Source organism: Rattus norvegicus, chromosome 4 (assembly GCF_021556685.1).
Source record: "Rattus norvegicus strain SHRSP/BbbUtx chromosome 4, alternate assembly SHRSP_T2T, whole genome shotgun sequence".
Taxonomy (NCBI): Eukaryota; Metazoa; Chordata; class Mammalia; order Rodentia; family Muridae; genus Rattus; species Rattus norvegicus.
Window position 1 is genome coordinate 140,465,231 of NC_141537.1, and position 13,335 is coordinate 140,478,565.

The following is a 13,335-nucleotide window of genomic DNA, read 5'->3' on the forward strand; positions in this document are numbered from 1 at the left end:
ATGGACTTGTTGCAAATTAATTAAATGCTTCATTTCTTTTATCTAATTGAGGCCATTTCTACCATTTGTGTATAATTTCATCACATTTGTTACAAAGGAAAATGTTTTATGGGTGACCATATAAATGTGCAGAATATTTCTCCTGTAGAACTTACTAATGGCTGGAGCTATGCAGACACTCTGCTTGGATTTGTTCCCTCCCTAAGAAGACCAATCTCTCCCCCCACACACTCCTTTTTAAATATAAAGAGAAAAATGTGTGCTTGGCCTAAAGCTTCAAAGCACTGTTTTAAAATCAGTAACATGACAGGGAACTGGATTTGGATGAGAATAAATCAGCCCAAAGGATGGATCAGTTAAAATAATTGACCTTCAGAATCACTATCAATTCTTGATAATTTCCTAAGCTAAAGAAGTATCACTCAGAGGATAGGGATACAGACCCAGATGCCTGTAAAGGTCAAGCAAAGAAAGCATAAACATATTGGCAATAGAGTTAATCAATTCGTCATGATAGAGGGTCCACTCAGAACTCTGGAGAATTACAACTCATTCAAAGCCATCAGTATAGCTCCTGCTCATATGAAAGCCATTCACTGTATTGACTTCTGTAATTTTTTTTTATTAACTTGAGAATTTCTTATATACATTTCGAGTGTTATTCCCTTTCCCGGTATCCGGGCAAACATCCCCCTCCCCCTCCCCCCTCCCCTTTCTTATGGGTGTTCCCCTCCCCACCCTCCCCCCATTGCCGCCCTCCCCCCAACAGTCTAGTTCACTGAGGGTTCAGTCTTAGCAGGACCCAGGGCTTCCCCTTCCACTGGTGCTCTTACTAGGATATTCATTGCTACCTATGAGGTCAGAGTCCAGGGACTGGAGGAAAGACCATCCAGAGATTGCCACACCTGGGGATCCATCCCATATAGTTACCAAACCCAGACACTATTATGGTTGCCAAGAAGTGCTTGTTGACAGGAGCCTGATACAGCTGTCACCTGAGAAGCTCTGGCACAGCCTCACAAATACAGAGGTGAATGCTCGCAGCCAACCATTGGACTGAGAATGGAGTCCTCTATGGAGGAGTTAGAGAAAGGACTGAAGGAGTTGAAGGGGTTTGCAGTGCCAGAGGAAGAACAACAATATCAACCAACCAGAAACCCCAGAGTTCCCAGGGACTAAACCACCGACCAAAAAGTACACATGGAGGGACCCTTAGCTCCTGCTGCATATATAGCAGGCGATGGCCTTGTTGGGCATCGATGGAGGAGAGGCCCTTGGTTCTATGAAGGCTTGATACCCCAGTGTAAGGGAATGCCAGGGCAGGGAGAAGAGAGGGAGTGGGTGGAAGGGTGGGTGAGCACCCTCATAGAAGCAGGGGGAGGGAAAATGGGATAGAGGGTTTCCGGGAGTGTAAACCAGAAAAGAGGATAACATTTGAAATGTAAATAAAGAAAATATCCAATAAAAGAAAAATTTTTTAAAAAAAGGAACTTAAAAGTTGGATTTTTTCTTGAGGTTGCAAGATAATTTTTAAAATGAAAGCAAACACCTGAAATTGAATGCATATTTTGGAGACAGATTTATCAGAAAATTTAACCTATATGAGAGTATATTTAACACTCTTTAGCTTTTCCGTACGAACAGGATGCAGAACTAGTGGAATCTGAAGAAGGTGGCAAGGTCCCTGAAATTGCAAGGAAGATTAATCAATGCTGATCTTCAGATTCAATATTAACCCCAGAAAGGACTGTCATAGCAGAAAGTAAAACACTCATTATCTATGAAAACACCCCTGCTTAAAAAAAAATTGTCAGTCTGGCACCAACCAAGAACCATTATAGAATCATAGAACTTGAATGGACATTTTGAGAGATTCTAGAAGCCAGCTCAATATGTATTAAGGATCCACAGAACAACACGAACAAGAAATAACACTCAGTTCTTTTCACTAGCTAATGACGAGCAGAGCCTATTTCCCAGTTGTCTTTGACACAAAATTTTTTCATGTTCATAAATAATAGTTATTCATTTTCAATTCTTCTTTTATTGTATTAAAATTTTAATAGTGTTATTTATAGTATAGTTCATCTGAAAGCTGCATAGTTCATCTCTCTATTACTGATAAAGGAGTCAACATTCAACATTTACTCAATTATACAGTCATTAAAATGCATTTTCTAGAAATTGTAGAAATGCAGAACGTGCTTATCATTAGTACATAGCTTGTCATAAAACTGAATATACATTGTTATTTCAATTTTTATTGTACATGAATTGCAAACAAATGAATGCTATGTGGGAAAAATAGCTGTTAAGAAGGTGAAACTACATGTGATTTTTAAAATTAGCTTCTGCAGAATTGTCAAGTAGAAGAACTGATTTCAATTAAAAATATATAACTATCAAAGGAAATTGTTCTTTTAATATTGCTATAAAATTGATAATGTACTGGTTGAAATGATATTAAATTCTATTAACTAGTATAGGAGAGGGCAATATTTTTCCTCATTCATTCTAGAACTTATAGATGAGAATCTGTAGACAAATCAACTAAACATTTCTTGGGCTTTTCTTAGGAAAAAAAATTCACAAAGGTTTAACTCAGACAGCTAAGGATTTATGCAAAACTCAGTTTAGCAGAATTAGTTCATTTAGATTCTTGTTTGTTCCTGTATAATCAGATCAGTCTACTTTTATGCATTGAGATTTATTGAGTATAAATCTATATATTCATTGCATAAAACTTGATACCTCTGTATATTATTCCTAAGAAAAGTCAATTAATTCCCTCTTTGACCATAAACATTGTTACTGTAAATTTTATTTCAATTTATTTCATAAATAACTTTGAAGTTACAGAAACTAGATTATATTCTTCATCTTAAATTTAATTTGTTTTATTGACAATTAGTGGATTATCATGGTGAGGTTATTCTCAGAGAGGGGAAGAAAGAATAGTAAGGGTGGGGAGGGAGGAGAGGGAAGGGAAGGGAAAGAGGAAGAATAAGAATGAAGATGAGAGGAGGAGGGAATCAGAGAAGAGAGGTTTCTGTTGGATTCTGGTATGTAATTTTCAGGAGTCTGAAAATTTATTAAAATCTTCCCTTCTTTGACAAGTTTGAAAAACAATAGTTTTGGGTTCCTTAAATGTTTGTAGAACCACCATCTAGATCTGATTCTTTGGGTGGAAGTTTTTGAACAATTCTATATCTTGCTCAATGACCTACTAGAAATTTTTTCTCTAGAGTCAGTTTTAGATGTATTTTTTCCATTCCTTAATTTTTGCGTGGAGTCAAATGAATAATCTCCTTTGATTCTTTTGCTTTTCTCTGTACCTGTTGCTTGTACTATTTGTGTATTCAACCTTGTATTCCTTTTAAATATACTATTCTTTAATCATTTATGGATAACTTTTATAGTTTTCTTTAAATTATATATAAATTATTTTGTCCAATATTTATCCTCTAATTGATTTTACTTTATTTTCTTTGCTTCTTTTGTTATCTTCTTTATTTGTTCTTTTGTTATATGGTAATTATATATATATGTGTGTAAATAAGAGACATAAGAGTGAGAATGGATACAAACTATGAAACAGGATAGGACGCTATGGAAGAAGAACAAGAAATGTTAAGAAAGGGGACATTGGAGAGGGCAAAAGTCACATATGACATGAATGCAGATAGGCTACTGGGTGTGGAAGGATACATACAGGTGAAGGAGAGAAGTGGGACAGAAAAGCGAGGAAAGAAACAGGAAAAAACAAATTTTATTTGGAAAAAAAGCCAAATGAAACCTAATTCATTATAAGTCAAAAATAATTATATCAAAATACTTTCATTATTAATAACAAACACTTAAAGAACAGATCTTCCTTGACTTGAAGTTGAAATATTACCAATGAAAACATCCTTGATCCAACCATTTTGAACATGCAAGCTCCACTCAGTCTCCCTTAATATTGGTACTGGAAAAGCCTACATTAGCCTTAAGCTGAGCAAAATCATCTAACAAAAGCCTATCTCATAAAACAGTGATCTGTATGCCTTGAATTTACATAATACAGCTTTAAAAGTAAAAAATAGTGACTTATCTGAGCATTTATTACTAACATTCTGCTGTGTCACCCTAGACCTGTGGAAGGTTTGAATCATTGTGCTAAAATTCATCTTTAGATAATGGAAAGCTATAGTTCACCAATTTCTGACAGGAGTCTGGCTTTTTCACACTGCCCAGCACCTAGAAAAATATTATGCAGAGGTAGAAGTCAGAATTGGAAGCACGGTCTATTGTTGAGCACATGTCACTTTGACAAGCATATACGATCTCATCCTGTGGCAAAGCAAATATCACAATGAACGGCAGCTGTTCTTGAAGGGTATTTTATAACAGGAGATGCTGTGCTGCCTCTCAAACAAGAAGATAGGCTATATCTATGTGAAGCACCATATTTTATTTTGTTTTGTTGCTGTTAATGAGATTAAAATGCAATGCCATCAACAGACAAAAACCAATCAGAGATTCTCACTCCTTTTATTCCCTGTTACAGCCAGGCATATGTTACCCATGTTCTTGGCAGCCTTGACTAAAGGTGGCCTTTTTCAATTGTCTACACATTCTGAGTCTAAATGTTGAGATGTATTCTTTCAGACACAGAGAGAAAGATTTAAAGTAGCTTGGCCGAGATTCAGACCTGAGTTTCTGTAGACTCAACAAGGACACCAATTTCAGAGGAAATTCATGCTGTGTAGAATATAGTTCAGAAAGCTAGGATAATATGTTTTTAAAATACCATTCTAGTTTTAAAAAGAAGAATATTAGGCAAGGTGGTGTGTGTCTGTATCCCAGTGACTAGGAGTTAAAGACAAGTGGGGTAGGACAGCTCAAGGTCATCCTTCACTATCAGTGAATTTGAGGCTAACCTAAAGTATGTGAGACCCAGCTTCAAGAAATTAAAAGAAGGAGATGGGAAAATGGTTCATTCCATAAAGCACTTACTCTTCAAGCAGGAGGTCCTGAGTTCAATCACCAGAAACTATGTGCAAAAATATGATCAAGGTAGCACACTATAATGCCAGTGTAGAAAAAGGAAAACTCTTAGACTTTGTAATCAGTCAGACTAGTCAACTAATGAGTTATAGGTTTGGTAAAATATTCTAGTTCAAGATAAATGGGGAAGAAATTGTTGAATACACATGGTATATGAATATTTGATATGTACAATCTTATACATTGTATAAGCCTTATCTCCTGCTCATAAAATAATTTTGTTATTGTGATAGTGGAGTGTTCTATCATGGAAGTTAGTCTACACTGATCTCCTCAACCCAAAACGTTATGTTTTTTAACTATATAAATAACTGAGACCAATCTGTGCTGCACATGTGAGTGTAGAGCCATCTACTGATACATTGTCACCATACCATACAGGAGGCATACGTTTATAGAAAACTGATTATGCCTGCTAGAGAAGCCATCAAATCTTAGTAGTTCCACAGCTAGGGACAGAGTATCTTGAGACACCACCCCTGTCATGGTTGGGATGTTTACTGTCTTTATCTTCTTTTGGCAGCCACAGCTACAGAGTTTATAAAAGTTGTAGTCTTGTCAGGTCTATGTGACACTGTTTTGTCCCAGCACTCCCTTACCTCTGGCTCTGACAATCATTCTGCCCTACCGTGATGTTCTCTAAGCTATGTTGAAGGGAAATGCAAAGTTTAGAACAGAGACTGAAGGAACGGCCATTCAGAGCCTGCCCCACATGTGGCCCATACATATACAGTCACTGAAACTACGTAAGATTGATGAAGCTAAAAAGTGCATGCTGAAAGGGACTGGATATAGAGCTCTCCTGAGAGACACATTCAGAGCATGTCCAATACAGAGGTCATTGCCAGCAGCAAACCACCAAACTGAGAATAAGACCCCCTTGGGGGGGGATTAGAGGAAGTATTGAAAGAGTTGAAGGAGCTTGTAACCCCATAAAAACAACAGTGACAACCAACCAGAGCTTCCAGGGACTAAACCACTACCCAAAGACAAGACATGGACTGACCCAGTACTCCAATTGCATATGTAGCAGAGAATAGCCTTGTTGGGGCACCAGTGGAAGGGGAAGCCCTTGGTCCTGCCAAGGTTGGATCCCCAGTGCAGGGGAATGTCAGGGGGAGGGGGTTAAGGGGGTGAATGGGGGAGGACACCAGTATGGGGGAAGAAGGATAGAGGGTTATGGACAGGAAATTGGGAAAGGGAATAACATTTGAAATGTAAATAAAGAAATATATCTAATTTAAAAAATAGGGGTTGGAAATATACAAGTGTAATGATCTGTATAGATATGGCCCCCATAGATCAGGTATTTGAGCAGGTGAGGCCTGTTGGGGGAAGTGTGTCACCAAAGCGGGCAGGTTATGAGGAGGTCTCCTATGCTCAAGCCACACATGGTGTGGTACATAGTCTCCGTCTGCTGCCTGTGGAATAAAATTTAGAACTCTCAGCTTCTTCTCCAGCACCATGTCTGGCTGGACACTGTCATGACAATAATGGACTAAACTTCTCAATCTGTAAGCCAGCTGTAAGTAAATGTTTATAAGAGTTGTCATAGTCACGGTGTCTTTTCATAGCAATGAAACCCTAACTAAGACTACAAGCCAAAGACCAGTAGACCAAACAAAGCAATCTGAGACAAAAAGTTTACAAATATACCACTGAGTTCATTTTGTGTTGGCCACTAACTAGTGCTGGGCTTGTTAACACACCCTAAAATGTGGTTAATATACCCAGTGAGATTCCATTGGAGAAAAGTAAGTTTTCCTTTGCAAGTGGGTACCAATTAAACATAGCTTCTAGGTTAGTGGTGGGAGCCTATGTCCACATCCCCCTTTCAGTACTGAGACCACATCAGGCTTGAACCTGTGCAAGGCAAGTCTTGTGTATGCTGTCACAGTCTCTGCAAGTTCATATGTGTCTGGGGGGTCACAGTTTCCTTGGCATCATCTGCTACCTCTTAAAACTTATCTAGGGTTGGGGATTTAGCTCAGTGGTAGAGCGCTTGCCTAGGAAGCTCAAGGCCCTGGGTTCAGTCCCCAGCTCCGAAAAAAAGAAAAAAAAGGAAAAAAATAGAAAAGCCAAATGACCTATAATAACAACAAAGGAAGGAAAGAAAGAAAGGAAGAAAGAAAGAAAGAAAGAAAGAAGGAAAGAAAGAAAGAAAATGTAATACATATTTCCTATTTATGATTGAGCACTCCATAAAAGGTAATTATTTATTTTGCTTTCATAATGTTTCCTTGCATTAATTATGTGTTTGCAAGTGTGTCTGTGTATGGGCCTGTGCATGCAAATATAGGTGCTCATGGAGGCTTCAGAACTGATGTTACATGTGGTTGTAAGTTACCTGGGTGTGAGTGCTGGAAACTGAGATCAGGTTCCTTGGAAAAGCAGTATGTTGTTCTAACCACTGAACCATGTCTAGCCCTCAAGATGGTTATTCTTAAGCCTTAGATTTTTCTACTTGCTAAGCACTCATCACTCCTTTCTCCTCTTATTTGTCTCCCTTCACAGGAGAATGTCAGTCTATTCTCTTCCCACCACTTCATGCTTGAAGCAAAAATCTTATTTAGTTTCACAGAATAACATCTACAGGACAATGTTTCTCAATAAATCAGACTTAAGTCTCATTCACATTCCTTTTATATGATATTTAGAAGATGTTCCAGACTTCAGACTTCTTTACTTGACTTGGAACATATTAAGATGTTCAGGAATATTGGGGTAGGATGAAAGAATACATACTTGAAGAAGCAAAGGTGGAAAATGCTGTGCTTTAAATTCTTTTAATTTTATTGGTTATTTTATTTATTTACATTTCAAATGTTATCCCCCTTTCCAGTTTCCCCCTATCCAATCCCCCTTCCCCTGCTTCTATTAGGGTGCTCCCCCACACTACCCACCCACTCCCACTTCAGTGCCTTAGCATTTTCCTACCCTGGGTCATTAAGCCTCCACAGGACCAAGGGCTCCCTTCCCAGTGACGTCCGATAAGGCTATCCTCTGCTACACATGTCCTCCCATGTGTACCTTTTGGTTGGTGGTTTAGTCCCTGTTAGCTTTTGGGGGTCTGGTTGGTTGATATTTTTGTTATTCTTTTGGGGTTTCACACCCTTTCAGCTCCTCAGTCCTTGCCCTAACTCCTCCATTGGGGTCTTCATGCTCAGTCTGATGTTTGGCTGCAAGATTCTGTATTGGTAAAGTTCTAACAGAGCCTCTCAGGGGACTGCTCTTCCAGTGGTATAGCTGTTCTGTGAATATTTAAGTCCTCTGAAAGTTCATAGTCACAACAAGGGTAGCAAAGGGATTCAGGACTTTTTGCATTACTATTTATCATAGAAGAGATCCCCAATATCTATTTTATTCACCACCAAAGAATATATCTAATAGGTTTCTAATAAGTCAGAAAGCAGGTCCTTGCTGGACTTGACATATGCTCATGCTTTGCTCACACACACCTCTGTCTCCAGAATTGTAAGTAATTACCTTCCATTGTTTGCAAGCCTTACAGTTTATGGTGGGTAATAGTAGAAGCCCAAATAGACTCAGACAAAATGTAAAATTTCAGTGATTTGCATGATTTTTTTCTGTATATTGCACATATTTCCTGCATAGAACTGACTATCTTTCAGCATACTCTATAAGTTTCTCCAAGTCCACCTTCCTTATCTACATGCCTGAGCGTTTGGGACTAGAGTGTTTATTGACTTCTCTGTGTTGAACATAGTCTAGGGGTGCATAGTGGATACTGTGTAAGTTTTTGCCAAGTGAGTTGAGATGTTAATCCATTATCCTTACATCAGTGATGTTTTCCACAATTGGTGCTGGTCTTAGGGTTTCTATTGCAGTGAGGAGGTATCATGACCACAGCAACTCTTATATAATCCATTATCCTTACATCAGTGATGTTTTCCAAATTGGTGCTGGTCTTAGGGTTTCTATTGCAGTGAGGAGATATCATGACCACAGCAACTCTTATAAAATATTTTACTGGGGTTGAATACAGCTCAGAAGTTTAGTCCATTATTGTCATAGCAGGAAGCATGGAGGCCTGAATTCAGATATGATGCTGGTGAGGTAGATGAGTGTTCTACATCTGAATAACCAGACAACTGGAAAATTCCAAATCACACAAGGCCTGGCTTGAGCATCTGAGACCTTAAAGCCCACCCCTAATGACATACTTCCTCCACTCAGGCCACACCTACTCTGATAAGGCCACACCTCTCAATAGTGCTATTCCCTATGAGTCTATGGGGATATTTTCATTCAAATCACCACAGAATTGTTTAGCCACAGAGATGTTTTTATTACAAAGGCAGAGAAAATGGCTTGGAGAGATGGCTCAGAGGTTAGAAGCAAGCACTATTTTTGCAGAAGATCTGAGTTTGGTTCATCACCACCTGTAACACTAGCTGAAGAAGATATCATGTCTTCTGGTCTTCTTGGCACTACCGTCATCTATTTGTGCACACTCATGTGCAGATATCACACACACACACACACACACACACACACACACACACACACACACACACACCATAACCATCCTCCTGTCCTGGGGCTAGAAGTTTGTAAGAAAGGATTTGGACACTGTTTAATGGGAAAAATGAAGAGGACGGGTGAATGATGAATGAATTTTTCAAAGGGCCCAACAGCTTAATGAATACGCTTTTTACCACTTAAGAAAACCAAGAAACCATTTCTCTCCATCTCCTCATAAGCCTCTGGATTTAAGTCAAAGGCATTTTATGTTGCCATTTATCCCTTCACAAAAAGAAATTTTGCTTTGTGTTTGCTCAAATCAGTGTGCATACCACTTTGCCTTATGACAAAATGACATAGAAAAAAAGCATAATGTCCAATAATTAGTTGCAAACCTGTAACTCAACATTTTGAAAGATTATGAATGCCCTCTTTTATAATGTTGTCAATTGAAACTACATTAGGACAAAATACCCCTTCCACATATCCTTACACTGCTAATTCCTAAAGAGAGCAACCTTATAATCGGAAAGAATTAGTAACACATGTGTCCTGCCATGAATCACTTGTATCCATTCTTCTCTGTATTTAAAGGAAATTGCCTTTCACTTATTTCTTCCTGGACTAAAGTAAGAAGACTATTAATATGGCTCTGATAGGTTACCTCTGTTCCTAGGGGATGACTGCAGCATCCTTCTTCACTCTATTTCCTATTAAAAAGGATGATTGCATTGACATCCATACAAGAAACTGGAAAAAAAACATGGATACTATGAAAAATGTTGGAATTGACTCAGAGAAAGACTCTGTTTAGAACTCCATCACACGCAACCCCTTGAGCTTTAGGTCATGTCACCTAATGCCTGTATGGTAGTTACGTTTTGTTAACTGGACACAAATGAGAGTCATCTGGGGGGAAAGAAATGCAATTGGGGAATTATCTTCATGAGATTGACCTGTGGGCATGTCTGCAGGGCACTGTCTTAATTAACTAATGTGGGAAGACCCAACCCATATGGGTCGTTCATCTCCAGGCAGGTATTCCTGCCATAGCAGGCTAAGCTGCTATGGAGAACAAGCCACGGGGCAGCTTTCCTCCGTGGTTCACACCTCTGCTCACGCCCAAGTGCCTATCCTGACGTTCTTCACTCGTTTACCATGACATGGAATTATAAACTAAACAAACCCATTCATAATCAAGTCACATTTGATCAGTGTTTTATCACAGTGACAGAGAAACAAACTAAAACAATCTGAAATGCTTTGGTTTAGTGCCTCAAAAAGGAGCTAGGAATTAAAACAAAATCTGAATTAAAATGTAATGATATTATTGTTATTGGGTCATTTTCACTGTATATAGGAGACTATAATTTAAACAGGTTTTCTCTAAGAAACAGGTTTTCTCTTTCTCTCTTTCTTTGTTTCTTTGTTTCTTTGTTTCTTTCTTTCTTTCTTTCTTTCTTTCTTTCTTTCTTTCTTTCTTTCATTTTTTGTGGGTATGGGGTACCCAATTGGCTATGAGGCAGTTAATGATGAGAGCACTGAAGATTCAGTATCTGTGAGTGACATTGTGTGCTTCCAAGCTGACATCTTACTGCTGTGCTCTCTAGAGAGGATGGATGCTTTTCATATTGTAGACTGCTAAGTACAAGAGGTTTTATTGTAACTGATTACCACAGTCGCACAGCTTATAGTAAACTGATGTTTACTTCAACCATAGTTTTGGAGGCTGGAAAGTCTAAGAGCATGGTCCCAGAATCCATGAACGTCCTTAAAACTGCTTCATACCATGGCAAAAGGCATCTGTTGTCAGATTATCATAGGCCTTTGTGCTCTCGTTATAAAACCACTGTTGTCATCACCTGGTTCCGGCCTTGTGACAACTACTTGACTAAGGTTCTGTCTCTAAATAAACTGATCATAATCATAATAATCTGAGGAACTTTGAGGAGTACGGTGGTTTGAATGAGAACTGTACTCCTTGGTTCTAGTATTGTTGCCAAGGGAAGGTTTAGGCGGTTCATACTTGCTGGAGGAACTATGTTTCCTGGAGGTAGGGAAAGTAAAGGCTGCTTTATGGTTTCTCACAATGGTCACACCTCTTCCATTCTTGAATGGTTTGTGGCTTGTGTTTGCTCTCTCTTTGGAAGGCTTTCTGACTTCTGTGAGGGGCTGAAGGTGAAGATAAGCCTGGATTGGTTTTGCTAAAGAACTTCCAATTAAAACGCTGATGTCCCACCTGGGATATCTAAACTCAGAGCCATTGCCTACTTTAAACATTATCTGAAAAATATTTTTTTCCATTCCAAATTCACCATGGATATTATGATAGTTCAGTTTCCTAAGAAACAATATGAAAAATAATTAGCTATATATCAGAAAGGGAGGTATACCAAAGTTGAATTCAGTAGATCGTTCTGCTGAGAATATGTTGTTAGGGTTTTACTTGAGCAGACCCTCCACCCTCTACTCCCTATCATGTGTCCTTGTATCTATATTGATGAGTTAACTATGTGCCAAATTAAAAACCTGAATCTTGCAGGGGAAAGACAGAAATGAGGTACACTAACTGCCAAAGAGACAGGTATGGAGGTTTATGAGTATTACATGAGGAGCCACAGTGGACGTAGCATGAAAGCATTGCCTTCCAGCCGTCTGTGTTTAGGCACTTTAATGTGTAGAGAGACAGGGGTGGGGGTGTCACTAAGGAGATAAAATCAACAGCAAGTCATAACCAGAAGGGCATACAACAGATGGTCTCTAAAGTTTGATGGTGACTAACAGTAGAAGAGGCAGCCCCAGCACTGTGGTCATCATATCGTTTAGTTGAGAAAGAGGATGCCTTGACTCTGAGTTGTTTAAAGAGGCAAACAGGCAAAGGATCTGTTGTTTCCTCAAGGTCCACAGAAGATTAGAAAACTCTGGAGCCTTGGTATTTTTAATGCAAGATGACAGGAATATCAGAAGTCAGAGTAGCTTTTTAGAAAAACTGGCTTTCCATATTATAAATGCATATAATATTCATACTATATAATACATATAATGTTATATGTATTCCTGTACGGGTTTGTGATAGAAGATGCTCTCTTCTCATTCTGAGCATAAAAAGAAAGCATTTGGTTTAGAAGCTTCACAGACACGGTCTCTTCAGTTATCAGGGTTTTTGGGCCAGATGCTATTTAAACTGCAACTGTAGTTGGCATTTCCCCTGCTCTGTCCTCTTTAAGTGGAAGCTTATGAACAAGTGCAGTGCCATGTGCCTGGAGTCCCAAACACTTAGAAGCCTAAAGCAGGAGAGTTGCTTGATTCCATAAGACTGGCCAGCCTGGGAACATAGATAGGCCTGAATCCAAAAGAACAAGAAAAGGAAAATCAAAAGGAAAAGTGGTGTGTTGGTTATGGATCACCTGTATCAGATAATGAAAGGAATCTGGTTCTTTTTTTTCCAGTGGGCCTCTTTATTGTTTAATAGATCATCAACTTCTCCAAACCTACAGCTGGAATCTCACCGTATTTCCATGCTGGCATGAACAGTGACAAAGCTAACCAGAGGCTACATACATCGAAGAGAGCTAAGCTTTTACAGCTTACTTCCTCTCACAGGCAGAATATAAATAGATGCCCTCTACAATGCACAGTGGTTTTAGTCACTAAGGAATTTAAATGGGATCTTGAACGTAGACAAATCCTGATGCAGTAAAGACGAGCTGAAATGCTGTGCAACTCTTTAGGGTTCCTGGTGCAGCATCTTGGCCCCTAGCTGCACTAACACCAAAGGGAGATGTGGAAAACACTAGGCTG

At 38.9% G+C, this 13,335-nt stretch overlaps 1 protein-coding gene across 7 annotated transcripts in view; it reads left to right on the forward strand.

Annotated features, from left to right (window-relative positions):
- The window catches only part of Cntn4 (contactin 4), a 993,738-nt gene that overhangs the window by 625,920 nt on the left and 354,483 nt on the right, over positions 1 to 13,335 (forward strand).